Raw genomic sequence first — 11,646 nt, 5'->3', positions numbered from 1 at the left:
TGCGGAACAAAGTAAAACTCAAAGAAAAAAGAACACCACTGACACCAAACAGCCTCAAAGAATGTTACCCTTAATCCCGTGGTTTCTTGGTAAACTCAGTTCTTAAAAAGCCTCACATAGTGACAGGCAGTCACTTAGCTACACCAAATAATTAGTGATCTAATAAACTTTAAGAGAATCACTATGTGATTTAGATCAGTCAACCTCTGGATAGTCCATGGGCCTAGAGTAAACCAGAGTAGATGTCACTGAATTCATCATTGCATCTTTTCAGATTTACTCCAGCTGAGGTCTGGCCCTTGTTTATTCAGACATCTCAGTGTTTTCCATGTCCCTTATCTCTCTCTCCTTTCATGCCAAACCAGAATGGTCTCTCCTCTCCTGACCCAGTCATTCCAGTCCTGTGACTCCCAGATGATTCAAAGGGAAAACATTTCAAATTTTATACAGCAAGCAGAATTCCTTCTCCCCCCAATTGAGGTAAGATGTGATTTTGCTGGTTAACACATAAAATAACTTTGCACGGAGAGAATGATCTTCTTCCTATACTGATAATAACTTTTCATTTTTTATGAGCATATTGATGCTATTATATTGCTATTATTCCTTGATTTCTACTGAAGAGGCAGGAATGAAAGTGTCTTTGTGAATGTGTGTGTGAGAAGATGTAGGAATGCAGGTATTTCTGTTGCAAAACAAAAGTAAAGCATTTTATCATGGTCTGGAAACAGCAACTCCAGCTGATGGGCAAAGAAAAAATTAGTTGTTGTTCCTGACAGTATTTTCCCAATGGGATGTCATCCTTACACCTACCACTTGCCTTGTCTAAGCTGGATAGCAGGTAAATTCTGTTAGCTGCAGAACTAGCATTCTGACAACACTTCCATGTACATGACACACGCCCCCACTGCCGAAGTGCCATGCCATCAGTGTGCGTGTTACTAGAGAGGAGAGTGGATGGATGCCCTGTTCTCAGCTGACTCGGCAAGCTGGGAGCGAGCACTGTGCCGAAGTGACTGCAGTGCTTCCTGTTTGGGTTGGCAAGACCAGCCTGCAGTTGAGTCTGCCTCCACTTTTATGCTATTTTTGCATGAATTCCACTTTGTATTTCTTCTCTACATGGTGGGATGAAGACTCAGCATAAACTTTTCTCTTCTAGCATAGTTTATACTAGGAAAAAAATGATTCTATTCCCAGACTATCTGCAAAGATTGAAGCTTAAGAATTATTTGTCTACTAGAAGTGCTATGAACCCCTTTAAAACTGTAAATGATTAGGCACAAAGATAACCATACAGTGAATGTTCATATACTGGCATTCACAATAAGGCCTAATTTGAATGAATGTCCAGAATCCTTTTGATTCAAAGCACAGAGGTCTACCACTGTGATTTGACATTTTGACATTTAAATGATGAATGGTGAAGTCTCAGCTCTACTGAAATTAAGTAGTCTTGCCACTGATTTCAGCAGAACCAGATTTTCAGGCATAGTGATGGCAGTTCATACTATCCTAATACATACACATTATTTGCTTTAGGAAATAAAGCCATTTAGTTAAAATGAAGTTGAACACCTATTGTTACAGTGCAGATGGAAGTAAGACTGAAGCCAAGGCTAACATTAGAGATTCTCATCCCATTATTGTGGCTTGGCTGCTCACCATCTGGTACACTGCTATGGTTAAATACTCGAGAGCTCCTACACTCTAGGGAAACAAACACATCCAGTGAAGATGTTTTCATCCCATTACTCTTCTTTCAGGAATGATTCAAACATTTTATACAGACAATGCAGTGACCTTTGGGGCATAGAGGCCAGCACATAAATGCTGCACTACAAGCCCAGTTTGTAGTTAATTTTATTGGAAGAATGATAAAATTGTATTGTTTTACATGAATTATTGCAATGAGTTGCTCAGTGGTGGAAACTACAGACTAGACATTGTGTACTGGGGCTTGTCGCACAGCCAGCAAAAGCATTATCATCTATTCAACCACGCTTCATTTCCAACATTTCTTTTAGGATCATTTTTTCCTCGTGCTAATTAACTGCATTCACAGTTATACCACTATGAAATATGGCTTAATTTTCTTCTTCTGTAAGCATTCCAAACAAGAAAAGAAAAGAAAAACAGAATTAAAAAAAAAAAAAAAAAACATTCAAAAGGTTGATTAAAAAAAAATAATACTTGCCCTCTTTAGCTTTTGGAACAAGAGAAGACCCTGGTCTGCCTTTGGCATGTATCTAAATGCACCTATCACTGCAGCTTGTCGATAGTGCAGATAAATTGCTCTTCAGACAGGATTTGCAACCAATCTTATAAGAGTAGATATAGGGTACACTGTTGTACAGGCAGATTACCTCCATATGCAAGGAGTATACATCTGGAGCCACCTGCAATGTCAGTTAAATAAAGGTGTTAGAATGTGTCACAAAGTTATGCCTATGACTAAGGCACTTTAGGACAGTCCCTGTAATACAGGCTTGTGAGGGAAAATTTGTAACACAGTCTTCTCTTTGGATAGCAATAAAGCAGTTTTTCCAGAGATGTTCAACAAAGCACACAAATCAGTATCTATGCCCAAAATCCAAGAATCAGACATATGCTTCAAAAAAAAGGAAAAGCCTTTTATTACCTTCAAATAAGCCTTGAAGTGAACCATGGACAAGGAACAACAAATTCTTGTCATACTTTGTGACATGTTATATTTAGAACTGACAGAATAATTGGTCACCACATAAATTATTTGTTGGATATACTCATTTATTCCTGTTCTTTAGATATCAGTTTTGAAATTCTACTTTGCATGTATTATATTACTCGGAAGGTGCTACAGAAAGTTTTGTATATAGGACTATTTCAGTGTTGAAGTTTGCAGTATTCTAGTAAGTTGTAGGAGGCATTGGAAGCCTCTTTCCGGCCCCCAGTGGAAATTATTTCTCTAATTTGTCATTTTTCCCATATGGCTGTGTCTCTGGGCTGGCAATCCAATAAAAGGAAAAGGATTTCTTGGATGTTTCTGTACACTGGGTCTGAGCTAGTAAGAGCTCTGCGAAGTGGGGCTACTCAGAGAGGTTGCACAAAGCCCAGTTCTAATAGGGTCACTGCTAAACGGTATGGAAACTGAACCAAACACAAAATTCCTGGGGAATCTCTGCGTTGAGATCTCACAATACCTACATAATGTCTGATTTCCATTACCCGACAATCTCAGATCCCCATGATCCTGAACAATTCACATAGATAATAGATTTATAGAACAGAATCACAGAATATCCTGAGCTGGAAGGGATCCATAAAGATCACCAAGTGTAACTCCTGGCTCCACACAGGACTACCTAAAAATTAAACAATACATTGGAGAGCATTGTCCAAACTCATCTTGAATTCCAGCAGGCCTGGTGCTATGCCCACTGTCCGGGGAGCCTGTTCCAGTGCCTGACGACCCTCTTGGTGCAGAAACTTTTCCCTACACCTAGCCTGACCTTCCCCTGTCCCAGCTCCATGCCATTCCCTTGGGTCCTGTTACTGTCCCCAGAGAGCAGAGCTCAGCTCCTGCCCCTCCACTCCCCTTGTGAGGAAGCTGCAGGCTGCCATGAGGCCTCTCCTCAGCCTGCTCTTCTCTGGGCTGAGCAAACCAAGGGACCTCAGCCATTCCTCATACATCTTTCCCTTCAGGCCATTTACCATCTGTGCTCACCCTGTTTGTACACTCTCTAATAGTTTTATGTCCTTTTCATATTGTGGCGCCCAAAGCTGCACATAGCACACGAGGTGAAGCCGCCCCAGCACAGAGCAGGGCAGGACAATCCCTCCCCTCGGCCGGCTGGCAGAGCTGTGCCTGAGGCACTCCAGGGCACAGTTGGCCCTGCTGGCTGCCAGGGCATGCTGCTGGCTCACATTCAGTTTGCCGTAAAACAAAACCTCCAGATCCCTTTCCGTGGGGCTGCTCTCCAGCCTCTTGTCCCCCAGTTTGTACATATAGCTAGGGTTGCCCTATCCCAGGTACAGAATCTGGTACTTGCTCTTGTTAAATTTCACGCAGTTGGTGATTGCCCAGCCCTCTAGTTTGTTAAGATCTCTCTGCAAGGCCTCCCTGCCCTTGGGGAAGTCAACATCTCTTCCTAATTTAGTATCATCTGCAAACTCACTTAGTATGCATTCAAGTCCCATGTCTATATCATTAATCCAACACACAAGTAAAAATGGAAAAACAAGTAATGTCCCCCAGATTCTTCACAAAGTTTGTTGTGCACAGATGCAAGATGCACAACAGTTCATGTAGATGACTATGTTGTATCCCAAGTTCACAACCTACAGCAGAGAAAATCTATTCTAATGAAAGACTAAGCCGGTCTTTTTCCTAATGTATCTGAAACATGATCAGTGAAAAAAAGTCTTGGAATAGGAATATAAATGACATCTTTGACAATGTTTGGGAGGTATGCAGTTCGCTAGATACCTGTAAGGCATTAAATGCTTTCTGTCTGAATTTACCTAGAATGGTTATCTACAGTAAGATAACCATTCTAGTGCTCTCCCAGCATATATGGGGACAAGGATCCAAGTAGTTTTATTTGTTGATTAACTCTAAACATTATTTTTCTGGGCTTCTTTAAATACAAAGCCTTCTGCAGATGTAGGCTGTGTCAGTGCTCTGGTGCACCAATAGGCCTTAATACCATGACCAGTTTCACCTGGAGCCTCCACCCACACCCTCTGCCCATGGGCCTAGGGGTTCCATATAAGTTCAAGACTGGGCATTCAGTACCTCTTTGAGCTGTATCAAGTGTGCCTGTTTCCAGCTCAGCTGGATCTGTTGGGTTGCTTGGTGATCACCTGACCTGTAGATTGACTTCCTAAATTGGCCTTGCACCTGCTTCATCACTGTGACCTTTTCAGATGTTCTGGACTCTTGGTTGACCCCAGCTGCTATCCACAGACCTGCCTTGCTCACCTCACTGAGGTACTGTAGGACTAAGCTCTGGCTGGTGAGGCCCTTGCCCTGTCTGTTACATTATTGTGTTTGGCTGCTTGTCCTTCAGTCAGCAGCTGTCAGTCTCTTACTGCTCCCTGGTAGCCTATCTTTCAATTTCTTCCAGATACAGAACACAGCTTGAGATCATGAATTATTTTTTTAATACACTTTAATAAAACAACATACTGTGTATTATAACTCAATGCAGGAGTCTTTTTTGAGCCCACTGACACAGCTTTTTAAGCTTTTTAGGGGTACTATTATACCTTTCAGCTGTCCAAAACTTACTTCTCTTTTAACAGATTTTTTTTTTTTTCCCCCTGGATAGACTGACTATATGTACCATATTATCCTTACAAAAGCTTCACTGTTGCATACTTATACTAGCAGTGTCTTTATCAGTTTGTTATTATACCATTTCAGATGGACTTTCATACTCCCTTCTGAATATAATCAAAGACTCTAAAAGTAAATTCACATCCAAAAGTATGAAATAATTTCAGTAAGACTGAAAAGACAATACAGTTGGCAAGGAGAAAGCCTGAGAAGTATGATCACAGATCCTTGTTCTTTTATCTACTGTTTGCTAGTTTACACCTTATATCGGTGGTTATTCACAGTTATAAGATCCCTACTTTTTCCCTGATGTCTAATGAATGTCACATTTTCATATGATCTAGAAAACAAATTGAACAGTTTTTTTTGCAAGTGTGAGGTGGGAAACAGAGATATTCTTACTTCTGCATATATTTCAAAGCTTAATTTAAGTGTTAATACAAAGCAGATATTCTGAGAACTCAATTCGTTCTGGAGTGCTCAAGCTGTTGAGTACCCTTTGCTGAGGTAGAAGTATGCTGTGTTCCACTAACTTTTGAAAAGCTTACAATAAGCTTGATAGAATGAGCATATAAAAGATGATGGTCAACTATTGTAGTAGTTTCAAAGATTACATGAACGTATGTTTCATGTTGATGGTATTATGTGAGGGCAACTGAAAAAAAAGGATAGCATATGAAAATTATGGGACTTCAGCAAAGATTAATACTATTTTCACTATATTTTAAGTAAGTTAACACATGAAAATACTAATAGAGGAAGAAATTGATGGATTTTCTCTCTTTTTATTGAAAATTCAAAGATTTTAATTTCTCAGTTCCTACCAATGACACCCAGACAACCCTACCTTCTACCACTCCACAGTGCAGCTGTCACAGAGGTGTATCTAGAAGATGAAAGGCTGCAAAGCTGCATATGAGACTTCTTCAGTTCAAGTTTACTGTGTCTGAGTCATTTTAATGTCTTTAGTTCCAAGATTGAAGACAGACTGAAATTTTAATACATGCCTAAATCTAAGAATGGTTTTAGCAATTGACTTCATAAGGGATAGCCCTAAATGCATAGTTTTGTGCTTTCCTAAATTGGACCCCTACTGCTTAAAATAATTTTTTGAAAAGCCAATCATGGTGGATGTTTTAAAATGGAAGTTGCTTAAGAAGATAATTAAAAGAATAATTACTATAATGAAAACTTAACATGTCTGGAAATGACCAGAATTATCACAGCTGTCTTCCAGGAGTTTAACTTTCTTCTTTTTTGTTAGTAAAAGCCAAGATGTATGAGATTTTCCAGCTTTACCATACAGTGGTGCATTTTTAGATTTGTGGCTAGACTGAGTGATCTTCAGCCAGCATCTGAGCCCACACTCTTGCGTTATGGTTTCTCGTGATTACCACTGCATCATATTTTCATTCTACAAAGTCATCTTTCTTTTTTTTTTTTTTTTTTCAGTTAATACTGGATGCCACTTTCTGAAATGTATGTTAAGAACAACAAAGCAAAAAGAAAAGTTGCCATGTCATATGAGAGCATTGCACAATGATACATAAGGTGGACCCTTCTTTGCTATTAGTTTTATCAGCTGTGGCATACACTCAAATCAGGAAAAGACTAGTTAAAGTGCAAAGAATATATGCTGTTGGCCTTCAGTAATACTTGGGCAGGGTAAATATTAGTCATGGTTTCTAGTTGCATTGTGATATAGCATGGCTGAACAGAGCTAAAAAACAGTTGCTGTGTCCATTATACCATAAAAACTTGTGTGGCTCTTACCTTTTAATAGGCTTGTAAGAGCATGTGGATGATATACAAATTTTTTGCTCCTTGCTTCTAGGAGAACTGGGAAAAAAAAAACTGAATTGGTCTTACTGAATATATCAATGTACTCAACATACTCATTGTCATTGTGAGAATGAACATGAAACTAATTTCACTGAGTTTCAGGCATATAACAGCAATACCAGCCTGGCATCAAAGCTCGATAAATATACGTAGATAGAACTGTTCATACACGAACAATTTTGATGTTGTCAATCTCTTTCAAATAAAACAATTTGACATAAACAAGCAGCACAACCTTTAACTATTACATTTTTAATAGTATCATCTGAGACTAACTATAGATTATTATTAATTCCAGGTTTAATTGTCAGCGTACACATTGTACAGCAGATGTAAATTAATTACAGTAGAACTGCGTTAATTTCCAACAATTCGAATTCTAGTTTTATTATTTTTCCCACAGATTGAAGTCATTATAATAGCATAAGAGATCTCTGAAACAATGTGTTTCATTAAAAGTCTTTTATTTATCCTGCTATTATCTGTGTACCACAAAGCTACACACTCATTTTCCAAATTCTGGTCAGATTAAAGAGGACATGCAAGTAATTTAAATACCTAGGCCTGAAAATCTGAGACATAATGAATTGGAAATAGAAGTTGGCTGTCAGTACAAAGTTAGAATCTGTAGAGATGTTGAGTTGTATATCTCATTTGATTAAATTATTTAAAATACTGATTTTGATGAGGTGGCTTCTAGCAAATATGTTTTTGTCCTACGCAAAATGTTAGTGTTGCATAGAATTAATCAATATTTCACGTACAATTTTGTATGACAGAGGACTTAACCTGTACTATATTTTACATATTACAGAAGCAAGACCTGTCCTTGCAGTGGGTTAGAATGATGCCACCACACTGCAAAAGGAAAGCAGAGCTGAAGACACTCCTGTTACACTGATGATTTTCTTGCATATTTTCTAAACACTAGCAAAAGGGTTTTGAAAGGGCAAATAAGTCAATTTCAGAAATATCTGTGCTGACAACTTATTTTCTTTCAGAATTGCTGCCTTTAAAATAAAATTGCCTAAGGATGCTCTGTGAGAAATTTAAATTAATTTATTAACACTGCAGGATTTACTTGAAAGAATTCCAAACCTAAACATGAGCCTCCCAAATACCATCTTTCAAACTTTGTCATTTTTCAATAAAAGCTGTCAAGTACCATGAGCAAGCCATGTTTATTTTTAGGCTGACAAAATGTATGTATTAAATATATAGGAAATATGCCATTTTGTGATATAGGCTATGTAAGGCTGAAGGAAAAAGTAATTACCTGGATTAGGGTACGTGTGCAGAAGAGAAATGTGTTGATTCTGTACTCAGAATCTCTGGAAGCTTTTGCTTGCAGAGGACTCCACTAGAAATAACTGAGTACAGTAACTCCAACAGGTTGTATTTCACCCCATTCATTGCAGTGACAAATCAAAAATTAAAGTAATATAACAAGCTCTTTAAACAGTGTGGTGTGCATTGAAGGTATAAACCATGCCTTCCAATTAAAGAAGGACTTTTTATTATCTATAATGGGGATAAAAGCGAATAATGTTGGAAGTAGACTTTGCTTATTTTTGTTAGTTTTCCCACATAGCAGAAAATGCAAGAGAAAATAGTTTGGAATGCATTGAATGGAAGGAGATAATGAAATCAAAAGCAAAACAAGGACAAGTGTTCAAGGAGGAAGACAGCAACCAGGTCAAAAGCTGCCGGGAGGGTAGAAAGAATGAGAGCCTTAACATTTGCCTGTGGAGTTCTCTCAGTGAATGGAGAGAAATTAGAAGGGGTGGAAGGAACAGACTGATGGTACCTGATGAGAGAGATTTGAGCAAGCTTTTATGATGTGAAAGCTATAATACTGTTTGTGAGCTCCAAGGTGGAAATTAGTTCATTGAAAAAGAGGATATGAAGACAAGGACTGTTCTTGTCTCATTAGTAGAATACAAGGGGACTTGCAAGAAGAGTGAAGGCATGACACCTGAGTGTTGTAAATGGAAGAAGGCAGCCTTCAGTAGTATGGAAAAGGCATATGATACATTTACCAAGGTTTACCAACTTTTCAACAGTGCAGCACCCGTATCAAAATCATACTTAAAATAACGTAAACCTTCCAAAGTCATCTATGCTATCAGATTGATAGAGGAAAGAATTGAGAATGTGGGAATCGGTAATTGAAGCTTTCTCTTCATTCCCTCCATTGTGTTATGAAACCATGTTTTTAAAGAAAGACCATCACTTAATTTCCGTTTCAGACTGAGGTCAAGCCGGCACAGCTAATGTAGCCTAGCAATGGGATTCACTGCAAGTTGACAACCACTGGAATTGTCTATAAGTAAACAGAAGTAGCAGCAGTAACATTTTTCTAAGCAAGAGCATACAGAAGTCTCATCTCATTAAGCAATGTCTCCACAAAAAACATTGGCAACAGTGAAATAGCTGGTTTTATAAAATCAAGATTGAGATTAGCTATCTTTATTTGACTGTGGTAATTGCATGGCATTTTACAAGACCTTTTTTATTAATTTTTTGCCAAAATGCATAGTCCACATTTTTCTTACACGCTGTTATGGAAAGATGGCATTTAGCTTTTCTATAGCTGAGTGTGGCTTTGTGGAACAGAATATTGTTAACAATTAAAAATAGTGATTCAAAGAAAGAAGAATATTAGAATATTTTAAACTGTGGAATCTCTGTGGTATGTACTTTTATCCTGCATTTTAAGGTCTTTAGCAGTAGAATAATCATGCAAGGGTAATACAAGTAATCCTAAATCAACTACATGCAGTTCTATCTTAACTTTACAATTCACACCAAATTCTTTCACTGCACTAAGAATGAATTCAGGAAAAATATCCAAGGAGGAATATGGATTTAATTGTTATTGCTGTTCCATTGCTAAAATAAAACAGCTGTGATCACATACTCAGCTAAAGCCATTGTTCAACAAATATTTTTATTAAATATCTCTGTAGTGAAGATGAGTCCTGCTCCCCAAGAGCAAAGCAGAGCTCTTCCTAGACCACCCATTGCTCCCTAGGTAAAACAATTCAGCCAGCTTTTAAGGGGGAGACGCACTGGACACTATGGCAGCTCTGGAAAAACTCATGTTTGCTCACTGACATATTAAACTAGAACAACTATGTTTTAACATTCAAGTAAAAAGATAACAATCTTTTTCAAATCATTAATTCGACCACTAGCTAATGACAGCAACAGTGTTTCTTAACCGGCACTTTCCCAAAAATAACAATGACCTGCACAGCACACAGGAGGGAAGTCTCAGAAAACTAAGGTCAGTTCATTACAGAAGACAACGGGGGAAAAGCAGGCACATAGGAAGGTCAGAGGTACAACAGGAGCAGTCAGGAAAATAAATTGGCTAGGGTCATACAGCAAATAAACTGTGTGTCAGAGCTGTGAATAAAATCCAGGAGTCCTGACTCCTTGTTTCTGTGCTCTATTCACCCAATCCTAACCAGATTCTCTCTAGAAATGACTTTCTGGTACAGACAGTCTGAGAGACTGAAACATTTTTCCTACCTACAAAATAAATTCAACAAAAAATGTATATAAGGGTTTACTTCATACAGTCACTCTAACATTTAATTCATGGCTGCTAATAATTTTGTTGGTTTTGTTAATATTATTCCTCCATGTCAACAATCAAAATGTCTAAGTCTTCAGAACTGTGATTTGTCTATTCTATTGGGGTGTTTACAACAAATATTCAAACTTAAATCTGAGCCACTTTTTACTGGGGTGTTTTCTTCAAGTTTTGCCATTGATCAGTCTGTGTTTGCCTAATGCTGGGATATTAGAGGAGCTGTTAAAGCAGAAGAGGTTTTGCATGACATGCGTTGATATCCAATATTGGCCAAGACCTAGATGACTTATGCTTCAATTAAAAAAAAAAAATAATAAAAAAAAATCTTCATACCGAACAGAAAATAGCCAAGGGAGGTATGAAGGTTCATACCTATGAAACTTCTTAGGTAAAGGAGCAATAGGATCTACAGGAGTAGACTACAAGACATATAATAAAGACTTATTATTGTGAAATTGCTGCTTCTTTTTAATTGTGAACATGCACTGATTGTCACAGATGTGTGTGTTTTTTTCCAAACAGCTTTTTAGCAAACCAGTTTAGCAGCTGGTCTTATCTATGACTTCAAGTGTCCAACAAAAACAGGTTTAGGATGGGCTCCAAATCACTGAAGTCGAGATATTTCCACAGCATATTAATCAGATTTCCCAATAACACATCAGTCACTGACTAACATTGCTTAAGGCATTATCAGCCGCTTAGAACACACAGTCCATGGGTCGAGTGGGGCCAATTAGAGCAGCTTGCCTGTAACCCACCATGATACATGTTCAGAAACTGGTCTAAATGTTTTAAAGGGCTGTTTTAAATTACCTGAGTGTATTTGTATTTCAGTGGGAGATCTGTGTATGTATTAATTGAACAGGGAGATTCTTAGTCTGGAAAG

Source organism: Anas acuta, chromosome 10 (genome assembly GCF_963932015.1).
Source record: "Anas acuta chromosome 10, bAnaAcu1.1, whole genome shotgun sequence".
Classification (NCBI taxonomy): domain Eukaryota; kingdom Metazoa; phylum Chordata; class Aves; order Anseriformes; family Anatidae; genus Anas; species Anas acuta.
Note: the sequence above shows the minus strand (reverse complement) of the source record.